Source organism: Peromyscus maniculatus, chromosome 5, assembly GCF_049852395.1.
Source record: "Peromyscus maniculatus bairdii isolate BWxNUB_F1_BW_parent chromosome 5, HU_Pman_BW_mat_3.1, whole genome shotgun sequence".
Classification (NCBI taxonomy): domain Eukaryota; kingdom Metazoa; phylum Chordata; class Mammalia; order Rodentia; family Cricetidae; genus Peromyscus; species Peromyscus maniculatus.
In genome coordinates this window covers 129,460,048-129,475,080 of record NC_134856.1, presented here as the reverse complement: position 1 = coordinate 129,475,080, position 15,033 = coordinate 129,460,048, and the positions used below count along the sequence as shown (strand labels likewise).

Here is a 15,033-nt window from a genome sequence, read left to right as displayed (position 1 = left end):
TGTGTGTGTGTGTGGGGGGGGGGGGGATAGATAGACAACTATTCCAGCAGGTATCAACTATGATAAAAAGCCATCTCGAATATTGACTAACAAACACAGCCTTCCAGAAGGTTAGCATAGAGGGAACCATGGTAAGCAAGGGTTGCACCTCCAGCCCCCAAAGAGGTAAAGTTCTGGTAAAGAACAGTGTGATCAAGGTCCTTATCCTGGCCAGTTCACCTCCCTTATTAGGAGACCCCTGTCCAGTGCTGAAACTGAGTAAATGGGCTTCACTAAGTAAGGAGATGTGAGGAAACCTATTCTTACATATAAGATTGAGTAAGTTGATCTCCTCTCCTAGTAGCATTTTGAAAGAGAAAATTTTGTTTCACAAGGAAAAAGAGCATTAAGAATCTTCTGTAGGTTGGAGAAGGTTTTGTGGGAAGGATAGGATGGTGGAAACAGGCTTGAGGGGGCAGGGAGGTTTACTCAAGGTCACTGGACTCAGAAATTAAACATTTACTTTACCTGGGTGTAAGTGGCTCCATCATAGTGGAGTATAATTTCCCGTTTTTAAATTGCTTGTTTAATGGGCCATGGTGAATTGTGCACACTGGCTTTTTCTGGCACAGCTAATGATGTGTTCTTACAGCTCACCCATGAGTCCCCCTCACTTCATTATCTCCTGGTTCTCTTGCTCCTCTTTGCCCCAGTCTGAAAAAGACAAGTGCGTCACTGAGGCAGAGGCACCATGAGGAAGATGGATATGCACCTAACATGGATCCAGACTTCAGAAGTTCTGTGCACCTAACACAGACCCAGACTTCAGAGGTTCTGTGCACCTAACACGAGTCCAGACTTCAGAGGTTCTGTGCACCTAACACAGATCCAGACTTCAGGGGTTCTGTGCACCTAACAAGGACCCAGACTTCAGAGGTTCTGTGCACCTAACACAGGTCCAGACTTCAGAGGTTCTGGGTCCTGTCTTGGTTCTCAGTCTTCTTTTTTCAACATGGTGTTTGAGCCAGATGAGGAAAAGTTGTTTTCTTACAGAGAAGCTGGAAGTCAGGATCAAATAAATCCTAGTTTTGACTGTCAGTGTGAAAGGATGGAGTGGTTAAGAAAGTCTTGCTTAAATTTAGCCAACAGCTTTCTGGTTAAATTTCAAGATTGTTCTACAAGAGGAAACACATGCCTGCTATTATAAATCTAGCCATGAACTCAGGGTTGTTGAGTTCACAGGCCCCATGGGTGAACTCAAGACTCTTACTCTGTTAAGTGGACATAGCATCACACTACGCTCTAGATTCATATCTCTCTACCCATAGATTTGTGCAGCTCTTGGACCTCATCAGAGAAGGCTCTCTGTGCAGTGGATGGTGGTTAATGCAGAAACTCCAAAAGCAGAGAATGAGTGGCAGCAGTGTGCTCAGCCACAAATGGGATATTTAAATGACCACCACCCACTAAGGCTCAGGGCCCATTATAGAAGATGGAACAGAAAGACTGTAAGAGCCAGAGGTCAGGGAGAACTAGAATAAAGTGGGGTCTCCTGCATCTGACAGGATTCTGCACTCAGGTCCTCACAGCTACTGCAGCTGCCTGCATAAGACCCACACAAGATCCAGCCAGTCAATGTCTAGATGGAGTGGTGAGAGGTTCCTGAGCCCCTACCTCCAACTGAGGAGCCATGGACAGTTGATGATGACTTCTACCTCTAACTGAGGGGCCATGGACAGTTGATGATGGCTTCTACCTCTAACTGAGGGGCATGGGTAGTTGATGGCTTTGAGGGGAAGGAGAGTCCGGTTTCTTTCTTTCTTTTTTATTTAAGGATATGCCCTCTGGTAGGTGACCATGCTCTGGTGGGTAGCCCCACACCCAGGGTACATGAACCACACAGATTAGACTTAAGTTATTTTAGAACAAAGAACATGAAGTTGGTGGGACTAGGGAGGTGAGGGGGTAGATCTGGGAGGAGTTAGAAGGAGGTAGAGGGAATGTGATTAAAATACAGTGTATGACATTGTCAAAGAAGTAATGGAGTATTGTGCAAACTTCGATTTGTGTTTGACAAATGTGGGGGCCACTGGGCTGTATGTGTTTGTGTTGGTCGTATCATAGGAAACAAGCAATCAAACGTTTCTGCCATTGGGTAAAGACTGCCTGCAAAGGCTTGTGGGGGAAGCTCTCCGGATTCTGTAAAATGACACTGCTGGATCCGTGACAAACCTAATGGGTTAGAGCTTGGAGGCCAACTAGTTTGCAATTAAACACACATTGCTCTCCACATGGAAATGATCAAGCCTGCTAAGCCAGCTTGGAGCTTGATGCCACCTGTGCCTCTCACCAAGGTTGTTGTGACAGATAAAAGGATGGTATTGAGGGAGACACGTGCTCCCCAGCGTAACTATTTAATAATACGTCATTCTGCACATAGAGCATTTTCCTTTCAGAGCCTTTAATGACTCCACAATAGTTTCAGGAAAACTTTAACCTTGTAGTATCAGCATTAAAGGAACCAGGAAATGGCCCAGTCAGGGAACGGCTTGCTGCAGAGCTGTGAGGACCTGAGTTCGATCCATGTAAGAAAGGCAGTGTACCAATGCATCCTGACATCCCAGTGCTGGAGAGGCAGAGACAGGGAGATGGCTGGGGCTTGCTGACCAGCCTGTCTCGCTAAATTGGTGAGCTTCAGGTACCAGTGAGGGACCCTGACCTGAAAACTAAGATGGGAGCTAACACAGAAGACACCAAGAGTAGATCTCTGGTACTTCAACACACACATGCATACACATGGGCAGTACAGACACATGAACATTTGCACACACAGAGAAATAAAGAGAATCAACACTAAAGATAGTTTGTCTCAAGGTTGAATATCTTAAGTCAAAATTTAGGAAAGTTTTAAGCTGGTGGTGGTGGCACATGCCTTTAATTCCAGCACGCAGGAGACAGAGGCAGGTGGATCTCTTAGTTCGAGGCCAATCTGGTCAATAGAGTGAGCTCAAGGACAAACAGAGTTACACAGAGAAACCCTGTCTCACAAAAAAAAAAAACAAAAAACAAAAAACAAAAAACCTAAGCTAAAACAAAACAAAAAGACCCCACAAGTTTTAAAAGCCAGAGACATTTTTTTTTCTTTTTCTTTTGCAATTGACACAGTGCTTTTTTAGAGTTTGTGGTTAATAGTGGTCACTGCCCATTGTGTTGCAGGTTGGTGGAACCCAGGACTGCACAATAGCAGCACCGCCCCACCCCCGGTTGTATTCCGCTGTGGCACCACAGCATGCTTATCAGCTTTACTATTCTCTTCTGAGTTCATTCTTTCTGCCTTTCTTTTCTTTACTATACACATATAAATCGAACCTATCTCTTATTCTCTTGCATATCCTGTTGAAGTGAGTCTGCTGTGAAAAAAATGTTATCATGAGCAAAAAGATAAAAGAACCTGTTTCACATCTTGCTAGTTGTCGCATCTCTAATTCAGGAGCTGGAGGCTGAATGAATGCCTGATTTTGTGTAAAGAGGAATGTGTAGGTGATCTGATGAACATCTCACAATGAGATGCATCAAAAAATCACCTTTAAAGGAGAAAGAAATAACATATTATGGTCAGTCCTGGGAATGTGGAACTCCTTTCTCTTGAATGTGTTCTTTCAACTCTAAGCTACTTCTGCCTTCACAAATTTTTCACAATGTAGAAGAAACTGATGGAAAAATTCATTCCATGCACCCTTGCTTGGATGACAGAGTCAGTATCTGTCATTGGTAGCACAAAATATTGCACTCATTTTATCACCGGCTCTTAACAGGCATATGGCAAGGTAAACACCTGACTGTTTCTCTGGGTTTCTAGAAGTGTGTTTAGGATCAGCTGTTTAATTATTCCTTAATTAAGAATACCAATAGAGATACTCTCTTAGTGCAAGGTTAAAGACAAATCTGGAATGTCCAGTCTAGAGGGTGGAAAAGTCGGAAGGGACTAGTGGGCTGGGCTGGACAGTGTCCTTTGCAATCAGGAAAGGAACACAGGGCTGGGGACAAGCTTAGCAGGTAGAGTGCTTGCCTGCCATGTGTGAAGCCACATCTTTGATCCACAGCACTGGATACAAGGGGTGCAGCGGTACATGCCTACACTCTCAGTACTTAGGAAGATCGGACATGCAGGGTCATTCTGGAGCTACATAGGGAAAGTGAAGCCAGCCTCAAATACCTGACATTGAAGGTCAGCCAGAGATACACATTGAGACTCCACCTCAGGAGCCAAAAGCTAGGGGCATAGCCCAGTGGTAGAATACTTGTTTACCATGAAGGAGGCCCTGACTCCAATTCTTGGCACTGGGGTGGGCTTGGGGGATATCCTTACCAGAATCTACTATCAATTTAAATGAATCTTTCAAAAACTTCCTACAGATTGCTATTGCATTTCAACCTTTGTTTTTCTTCAAGTAGTTCAGGGTGTAGCAACTAAAGTCCCCTTATTAGCTGTATCGTTTATTGTTATTACTCATCATTTTATCTTATTCTACTCATTAAGACTACTAATAGATACTCTCTTTCATGTGCATATGTGCTTGTTCACATGTATGCAGGTGCACATGTATGTACATGTGAGTGGAGCCTAGAGGACAATGTTAGGTAGAGTTCCTCAGGAATGCTGCCCACCTTGTTTTTGAGACAGGGTCTCTCACCATCCTATGGCTCATGAAATACACTAGACTCGTGATCAGTGAGCCCCAGGCATCTACTTATCTTGGCTTTCCTACCTCTGGGATTATAAGCAACCGCCACTGTAACTGGCCCTTTTATATGGATTCTGGGGATTGAATTTACGTTCTCCAGCTAGTAAGGCAAATGTATTCCCTATGGAACCACCTCCCCAGCATCCCTAATAGACACTTTCTATGTTTTCAGAATTAGTCCACTGCAGTTTAACATGAAAACTGTATTTCCAGCAAGACTCTCCTCTCCATCTTTTAGGTTAAACAAACAAAATCAAAGGAGGCAAACTATGCCTGGCTGTGTGATTATTTTCATTAGCAGGGAGTCTGACTCCTGTGTGATTGTGATGCAAGCCACTCTGCTGAACCTCCCCTTCGCTCCTAGGAGACAGTCTCTGAAGAGTCGACACCTCCTGACAGGCGCCATCTGGACAGCCCTTCCTTAGCTCCCACTGCGATGCCATCCAAGTGCCTTTCTGCTCGTGGGCAGCGACAATAGAGAGAGCTAAGGTGGCTTCCAGTTTGGATCCTCCGGGAATCGCCAAGCATGAGCCTACAGGCATAAAGACCCACTAAGAGGTGTGTTTCTTTATTTGGTATACTATTCCTTGGCAGTTCCAAACATGTAGATAACGTATGCTAGGCACTCTCACAGCACCCCCCCCCCATTATCTTCGTTTACCACCCTCATACCCACTAACCCCCTCTTGTTCTCAACAAGTCTCTCTTATTTTCATTGTTGTTGTTGTTATGGACTATGTGACCCACAGGGTTTAATTAAGGTCATTTGCATCAGCAAATGAGGAGGATGGCCACTTACCAGTGGTTATACCACCGAAGAAAGTGACTCCCCTCCTCCAGCAACATCAACAGTAATAACTCCTCAGGAAGGCATTGTTCCTCAAGGACCTCCAAGGCAGGATGTGGGTTTCTTATGGAATTAAATTTAATCCTTTATGTAATTTCGTAAATTTGAAGTTAAGGGTTGTAAATAGTAGGAGAAGAGCAGATCCTAAGCAATGAGAGGTATTCTGTTTGGCTTGAGTGAAATTTAGAAAATTATTTGGCTGGAGTCAGTGTTTGGCGTTCCTAAGGGCCAGAAGCCATGGAGGGGTGACACTGTGTTACATCTGAACCCCTTCCTGTCCCTCCCCCCTTCTTTCCCCTCCTCTTCCTCTTTTTCCTTCTCACCCTCCACCCCCACTCTGTCCTTCCCTTCTGGGTTTCACACTGTGTATCCCAGGCTGGCCTGGAATTCACTATGTCGCCTAGATTGACCTCAAACACATAGCAATCCTTCTACCTCAGCCTCCCCAGTGCTAGGCTTGTAGTCATGAACCACTGTGCCCTTTGTTAGCATTTAAACATTACATGGTCTGCCCCTTGGGGACAAGCAGGATGCACTTGCTAACATTCAGGTAAATACCTAGACAGCCCAGGTCCTACAGCTGTAGTCTGTGCACATGCGCAGCATGGATGCATAGTCTCTACGCATGCGAGATTCCCTTATTAAAGGCAACCACCCCTCCTCACGAGGATGCTTCTGCACTTCCTCTCTTCTCCCTTTCTCGCCTCTTCTTTTCTCTTCCTCTCTTATTCCTCCTCTCCTCAGCACTTATCTTCAGAGGCACACTTTGCATCCTTTCTCTCCCTCCCCAATAAAATCCTCTATGTGAGCGCTGTCTGCATGGTGTGAGTGACTTTCGGCCCTCCCCCTTGGCTCCAACCCGTTTTTAAATTATAACACCCTTCTGCTTTCTTGCTTCTTTTTCTTGCTACTCTCGTTTTTTTTCAACTAGTTTCTTTTGTTTTTCTTTTTATTCCTCAGAGGTTTTATTCGGTGGGAAGAAAGAAGATGTGAGAACTTGAGTAGAAATGAGACCTGTTTCTGTTTGTGCAACCCTAGACAGTCAACCAGACTCTCAAACCTGCTCTACCCCTCCCACATACTTCTAAAACACGTTTTCTATGATTAACAAATAAGATGATGCACATGAAAATTCTTTGCGAAAGATTAATACCACCCATCTTATTTGTGGTTGTATAGTATTGCAGCCACAAAGATCTCAAAATGTATGATGAAAAACTCAGTCTCAGGAAGCTTACTGGAGTAATAGACACAAAAATAAATGTAAAAGTGACAAAACATTAATATTAAAAGAATCAAGATCTGAACGGCATTAATGATAATATCGGAGAGGTCCGCAAAGCAGGGCTCAAGGCATTTTCCACAGAGGGGTTAGCCTAAGTAAAGAGAGGAGAGAAACAACGTGCTAGCTACCCATGCCAGTTGCATCAGAAGAGTGGTTCTCAGACAGCTTTGTCTGCAGTGAAAAACTATTGGGTTGGACCCTCTGGGTACCAGTCGGATGTTGCACAGTTTGGAACAGAAGATGTTTGGATACCTGTCTGTCAGCTGTAGAGCGATGGGAGGCACCTGAGCCAGGTGATGGGGGGAGGGTTCTCAGTAAGAAGCTATCCACCAAGAGTACAATCTGCTGGAAGACAGGAATCAGAAGAATGACAGGGAGGACCAGGAGAAGAGAAAATGGCTGAGAAACAGAGGGGATGAAATTAAATTGATCAGGAGCATCTGTGTCGGTTACATGCCATCCTCTCTGTGGTTGTAATGCTCCAGATTCATTTGTTTCCCTCTAGCTTTCCCATGGGGAAGATTTTCACGTTTCTTTCCTATGAGGTTACTCAATCCACTGTGAGTCTTACAACAAATGACTCTTCTGGAACTCCCTGATGCCAAGAATGTTTCTAAGCACACCACATTTTTTGTTTTGTTTAGTTTTGTTTTTCAAGACAGGGTTTCACTGTGTAGCCCTGGCTGTCCCAGAACTCAGTAAGTAGACCAGGCTGGCCCTTCCTCTGCCTCCTGAGTGCTGAGTTTAAAGGCATGCACCACCCCTGCTGGGCTAGCACACTACACTTTGGAGACTATTTCCTCTCACAGAATGTGTACTCTTTGAGGGTAGGGATCAGACCTGCCTGCTGCGTGTGATATTGTTAACAATGCATTGCAAGCCTTGCTAATAACAATACTTTGTCAGCCTGATGCCTAGAGAAGCCAGAGGTAGATAGATAGAGACAACCAAGTGAAAAGGTTACCTCTGTGCATGCAGTGTTAGCATGATAACAATAATAAAAGTCATTGATTGAAGCTTGGTATGGTGGTTCATGCCTATAATCCCAGGATTGGGAAGGCCGAGGCAGGAGGATTGTCAAGAGTTCACAGTTAGATTGGACTACATAGCAAGTTCCAGATCAGTGTGGAATATACAGGGAGAATCCATTTCAAGTGTCAAGAAAAAAAATTAAAGAAAAAATGAAAAGAAAATAACACACAATCTAATTTAAGTTGGTCAGCAAACTTCTGCTGTGCTATTTTTATATCTATTTTATGGCAGATGAAAATGAACTTTAGAGATTACACATGTAGTACATGGCAAAGCCTAGCCTTTAATACTCACTTATTTAGGGCAAACCCCCATATTGCTATCCTGAATTCAATGGACAAATCAAATCCTGTCACAGGAGTCGGTGTAGTAGTAGAATCTGAGTTCTGTTCCCTGAGTTTTGATGTCTTTCCCCCATGGATTGCTGAGTGTTATCCCTCAACACATTTTATAGGGATGGTTAACAGCCTTTCCCCCTCTCCTCTTCTCCCACCCTAATAATGTCACGTGACCATAGTGTCTGTCTTAGACAGCTTTCCACCACTATGACTAAATACCCAAGAGGCTCAATTTGTAAGGGAGCAAGGTTTATCTTTGGCTTATGGCTCTAAAGACTGCACCCTGTGGTCAGTTGGCTTCATTGCTCTTGGGACTGTGGTAAGGCAGAACTTCTTGTGTGTGAGGGGGTGTGGTGGGAGAAACCTACTTACCTTACCATCAGTGACCCAATTTCCTTTCACTCCCCAGCCTAAACATTCCACCTCATTGCAAGAGCACCAGCGGCTGAGGACCAACCCTGCAACATACGAGCTCCACGCGGAGTTGAAGGGGAGGGAAAAATGGGTACACATAGAGTTCTCTAGCTACCAAGTTGATAGTTTCGTAAATCTCCCCATCCTTTCACTTGAGTCAAGTCTGAGCCTCCAAATCCACCCCACGACAGTCTCTTTAGCTGCCTATTGTTCAACAAGTTAACTCACACAGAATCTGAGTTAACTCATTTAACAATAGACACCAGCAACAAGACCACAGACTTTGAGAAACATCAGCTCTTTGAGGGCAGGAAATAGGTGTTCATTGGTCTCCTTTCCTGGGTGATCTGATCTTCAGCTGGCACCAAGAGATACTTTATCCCATGCTCTAATTACATATGTATATTATTTCTAATTACATGTGTACATGTGAGCTCCAGAATAAGAGAACTGGAACTCTATTCTCTTTATTTTCCACAGAATGAACTAACTTGTTCTTTTAACATATATTTAAACACAGTATTGATACCAATGCTTCCAACACAAACTTAAAAGCATTTAAAATTTTTTTCTTTACAATTTATTAATATCTCTTTCCTTAAGAATTTACTCATTACTGGTACTGGAGAGGTGTCTCAGCAATCAAGACCACCTGCTACTCTCGCAGAGGACCTGAGTTTGGTTTCCAGAACCCACAGGGCAGCCCACAGCCATCTGTAATTCTAGCTCCAGGGGATCCAAAGGCACCTTCTGGCCTCCAGAGGCACTGCACACTCTGCAGGCATATGGTTCACAGACACACATTCAGCCAAAGACTCACACACAAAAAATAAAAATAAATATTTAAGAATTTGACTTATTAGCAGCAGGATAACCCTCACAAAGGAAACAATCACCTATGGGCACACATATATAATATATATATACACCCACAGCTTCACTGCAACTATTTTTTACTTTATATCATGAAGGAAGGTCCTTTTTTAAAAGCTGGTTTTACAATGTATGGCTGTTCTGTTGCAAATGTCATCAGTGAGTCCCCTTTTCTTCTTTTTACAAACACTGTGGCTACTTTTTGTTTTGTTTTTTAAGAAAAGAAAACATGTGCAATACCTGCCCTCTGAATTACAGTGCTGCTTCTTGTGCTATCCTCATGCCTTGATTTTGATTTTTTTTTTCATTTCACCTCCAAAATTGCGTTGAAAACATCTGCTAAGGACTTATTTAAACAGCTAGTTAATGCTTTATAAAGCTCAGAGGTGCGCCCATCTGTTCCAGGAGCGTTGTCTTCTCTCAAGAGCTATGTCATATTTTCTACCCGTCTGACAGCTGGTTTTTGCCTCAAAACTCTTAATTTCTCTTTATATCTAGTTGTGGTATGGCACCTTACTTCAAAACTGACAATGGATGTTTTCCCATGTTGTTTAGCTCTGAGCACGCCTGAGAACAAGCAAGCCATTTCCTCTCCTTCCTAGTCTTACCTACATCTAAGTGTTGCTTTTATTTTTTCAACTAGCATTCTCATTTTGGGGTGTGTGTGTGTGTGTGTGTGTGTGTGTGTGTGTGTGTGTGTGTGTGTGTGCCAATGTGTGTGTCTTCATAACATATAAATGAGGATGTAGTTCTGATAGGTTTAACCTTCAGAATCTTGCTTCATAGTCCAATCTGATATGCAGTCTCAATGACAACCTCTTTAGTTTATACCTGGTCCATTGGAGACATTTGTATAGACCTCGATGGAGAGTGCAAGGTTGTCTCAATATCCATCCTACCTCTATAGATCACTTCAGCTCTCTGCATGATGAAGTAGGACCAGTCTTTGTATTATCTCATCAAGAGAAACCCATCTCTAGACATTGAGAGAGTCCTAAAGAAGCTCTTACCCACCCTTGAGGTGACAAAGCCATCCTTTTCTAGGGTGGACATACGTAAGATAGATCTGTAACCAAGTTGTAACCAAACACTTGAGACTAAGTAATTGATTTTAAAAATTAGAAATATATTTGGTTCTTAGTTCCAGAAGTTGGGAAGCCCAAGAACTTGGTTCCAGCAGCATCCAGTTAGGACTTCATACTGCATTATAAAATGGTGGAAGACATAACTTTGTGAACAAGCATGCTAGCCCTGGTGTCTCACCCTTTTCTTATAAAGCCACCAGTGCCATCTTGGACTATTCCTGCCATGATCTCATCTAGTTCTGATTGCTCCCCAAACGTCCCACCAGGTCACACCACCAGAAGAACGACATGAATGTGGGGCTTGAGCTTCCAACAGATGAACTTGGGTAGACACATTCAAATGGCAGCAACATCACAACTGCCATCTACACTGTTCGCTGCCCTTGTCTTCCTCAGCCAAGCCTTTCATGTTTTCACAGTAAGTAGGAGAGCACAGGAATTACAGCCAAACTCTTCTGGTTTGTTTTTAAACTCTACATGTGGGGATCTGACTCATACTCTTTAGCATATCTGTTACTAGATGTCCTGGAACATTGGTTGACAGAGGCAAAGTGAATTCTGATTTAACACTGTTGCACACCTCTCTCTCTCTGCAATTTCATTATAGTGACAGAAATCCCACTGTCATCCTTTGTGTCCTGCCATCATTGCAGAAAACTTGGATGCCATCTCATTTCCACTGACTCTGCCAGAGCTGGAAGAGTCGTTTACCCTGGGTGGGGCCTATTTGTGCTCTGATATAAGACTCATAATCCCCTTATCCTCCTGCAGGTGGACTTCCCATTCTCCTGGTCTCCAGGAGTCTCCTACAGGCAGATACACCCTCACTCTCTTTCCTTAGTCTCCTCACATACAGGGAACACAGGAAGGAGAGGCCAGACCATTCACACTGACTTAACCTTTGGAGACTTTTTATTTTAGGCTTAATTTGGGGATTTAAAATAAAGGTATGTATATCTGACTCAGGTTCGTCTAAGAAAGTAGCATTCTGTCTCTAGTATTGAATTCTTTCTGAAAATAGAACTCTTGTGTCTCAGAAACCAACCACAATTTTCAATCTGGTCTCCAACCAAGGAAAACATTGTCCATCCCAGTGAGTTAAATACAAGAAAGACTATGACTGAAGATTCAGATGTACGTGCACACACACACACACACACACACACACACACACACACACACACACACACACACACCATGCATATATATATAAACACATAATATACACACATACCACCCACATATACACATAATATATATGCATACATACATAACACACATACATGCAATATATAACACATACATGCAACATACATGCAATATAAACACAGACACATACATGCAACATACATGCAATATAAACACATACATGCAACATACATGCAATATAAACACAGACACACATATGCATATATATATATATATATACACACACACATACACATATACACACACACACACATTATCCAACTTCTGTTGATAGATGGCAATTCCTAAGGGCAAGCCCAGAGGGAAATGAAAAGCATAGCTATCTTGCTCATCACAAAGAAGTGAAGACCATTCACAGGAGCCTCCCATGCACGTAGACAATGAGAACCATGTTTCTCTATAGGCCAGTGTCCCAGGAAAGCCGGTGACAAGCAAGAACTGATAATGGATCTGGAGGGTGATTTTTGACCCTTGTGTGCTCTGGGCAGACTCTTGTCTGTAGACTGGGGACATCCCTGCTCCTGAGGACCCATGCTGTCTGAGGGCTGTCTGAGGCAGGAACTTCTTCGTGGGCCAGTTCTGGATCTGCTTAGTGAGTGGGAGCTGCGAGCCCCCTGCGAAGCTTGGAGAGAGTGAGGTCACCACTGAGCCCGTGTTTTCTGCAGATGCCCTAAGTGAGCTCAGGTGTCAGGAGTGGTCTCTCCTTAGGGAGTGCCTTCGATGGCCATCTCTGGGAGTGGGAATGAAGAAGGCATACATGCCATCTGAAGGACACCTGGACACTTTCCCACCAATTCCTTTTCAAAGGCTGAGGCAGAACCAAGGCTTCACTTTCCTGCAGAGCAGATGGAGAAAACAGGCTTTCTTATGTGTTCTGGGGGAGTTCCAGCTTTTCCACTGTACCCCCAGCTCTTGAACTGTATTCACAAAAAGACAAGGGACAAACCAAAGACTCATTGTGTGTAAGACTGTGTGGTAGGACTGTGTGGTACACAATTCCTTCTAACTTTGGGAACCCCTGAGGCTCTTCCTATGAGACACTGTAGACAGTTTCCTGCAAGAACAGGGTGCAACATACAAACTGTGAAAACTGATAGTTTAATTTCAGTGATTCTGTATAAAAACTAAATGCTTTTCTGTTCTTATTTAATGCTGGCATTGCAGAACACAAGAGTGCACAAAAATTCATGCTAAGAGTTTAATTATTTTATATTTACTTAGGACAGCAAATTTTTTGTTTTGTTTTCTTTTTTCTTTTATTTTTAAAGATTTATTTATTTATGTATATGAGTGCTCTATCTGCATGTACACCTTTATGCCAGAAGAGGACATCAGATCCTACTATAGATGGTTGGGAGCCACCATGTGGTTGCTGGAGCTTGAACTCAGGACCTTTGGAAGAGCAGTCAGTGCTCTTAACCATGGAGTCATCTCTCCAGCCCTTGTTTTGTTTTCTTGAAACAAAGTTTTATTCTGTAACTTAGGCTGGCTTGACCTTGTGATCTTCCTATAGCTGTCTCCTGAGAGCTAGGATTATAGACATGTGTCATTGTGCATGGCTTTATTCAGAATAACTTTAAATAGTTAAAAAAAAAAAGAACAAATAACAACAAAAACATGCTTAATTAAGAAGGACCACAATGGGGGAAGAGAAGGGTTAGTGATGTGTTAATGGCACTTCCTGTACCTTGGGAACAATGAAGCCACATGTTCGTTTTGTGCTAGGCTCCAAAATCTACATGGTTAACCCTGGTGGGATGCCTAGCTTCTCGCCCTCAAGAAAGAACGAAGCCGATGTGCGCCCAGCAAAGGGGATGGATGCATTCTCTTCTAGAGACATTGAACAATGCAGGAATCAAACTTGCACAGGCCAAGGAGCACCCCAAGAAATAGCAAGCTTTTCTCCCATTTAGTCCCCAGAGGCACTCATTAGATGATGCCCCACCTCACCCCAGGCTCTGGATTTCCCACTGCTTCTGGACTTTTAATATAAACAGCCAAGAACCTCAAATATCAGAGGAAAGCTTCCAGTGGAAAGAGTCACCAGATAAACATCAAGTCTCTGGGGGAAATGGGAGATGTGAACAAGTTATTTGACATGTTCGAGCGTTTAAAAAAAATATATGACTGAAATTATTGCACAATTTTTGGGAAAGTACTGTGGCTGGTACTAGAAAATGAGCAGTAACTCTCCCAAAGTGAGATGAAGACGGATGGTGAAGGGGAAGGAGATAATTAATATGCACTAGCACCTGGCCTTGTAGAGCCCGCACAGTGAAAGCAGTGGGTGTTGATTTGTTTTATAGTGCTGGAGATTGGACCCGGGACTTCATACATGCTAGACAAACACACTGCCACTATTAATAAAATGGTCATAGAACTATATTTGGAAGCTGTGACGAGGATATGTAGAGATGAACCAACTTTTCACTCAGCCTAAGTGGAGGGCAGCAGGTGTTTTCTAACATTGATAAGTCAAAGACTCCCAGTATTGAGCGTATGACTGAAGAACAGAGAGGTGAATTTCAAAAGAAACAAATAGATTAAATGTGATTACTTAGCTAGGCATCTAGTTCATGCCTGTGATTCACACACTTAGGAGGATGAGGCAGGAAGGCTGCTGTGAATGGGATCAGCCTGGGCTATTTAGTGAGTTCGAGGCAACCATGGGGAACAGTGTGAGACTGTGGGGTTTTTGTTTTCTTTTTTAAAGTGATTACTCCCAGGGGCAGGGCTAGAATACAGAGTGACTGATGAGAAGTCAAGGGAAGGAATCTCTCTTGTATTGTTTGCGTCCACCTGGTTTTTAATATGATAACTCTAGTAAAAGAAAGGCAAAGACCAGAACAAGAAAATGGTGCTGGTTCTCCCATAGAACGTCCTGGAAGGTTGAGTATCCACATCTGGTAGTTGAGAGGTAACACATACAATCCTGATGAGAACAGGGCTATCCCTCATTGTGGTGATATTTTATGTGTGCTCTATTAAATAAAGCTTGCCTGGAGTTCAGAGGGAAAAAGCCAGCCATTATAAGTAAACACAAAAGTCATGCAATGTCAGCACACGTCTTTAATCTTATCACATGGGAGGTAGGAATCTGTCTGGATCTATGTGAGTTCAAGGCCACACTGGGAATAAAGCCAGTGTGGTGAGACAGGCCTTAAATTCCAACACTAGTTAACCATGGAGGTATGGAGGTCTGTACAGACAGACAGGAAGTGACAGA

At 43.3% G+C, this 15,033-nt stretch overlaps 1 long non-coding RNA gene across 2 annotated transcripts in view; it reads left to right on the top strand.

Annotated features, from left to right (window-relative positions):
* The first annotated feature begins 5,113 nt into the window (after positions 1 to 5,113).
* LOC143273207 (uncharacterized) overlaps positions 5,114 to 15,033 on the top strand; it is a 42,993-nt gene continuing 33,073 nt past the window's right edge. The window contains exon 1 of one of the 2 annotated variants that reach the window (XR_013051102.1): positions 5,114 to 5,282. This is a non-coding gene — a long non-coding RNA (uncharacterized LOC143273207). Of the gene's footprint in view, positions 5,283 to 10,870; positions 11,017 to 15,033 lie in introns of those variants that run through there. The other variant, XR_013051103.1, reaches the window with a different exon arrangement.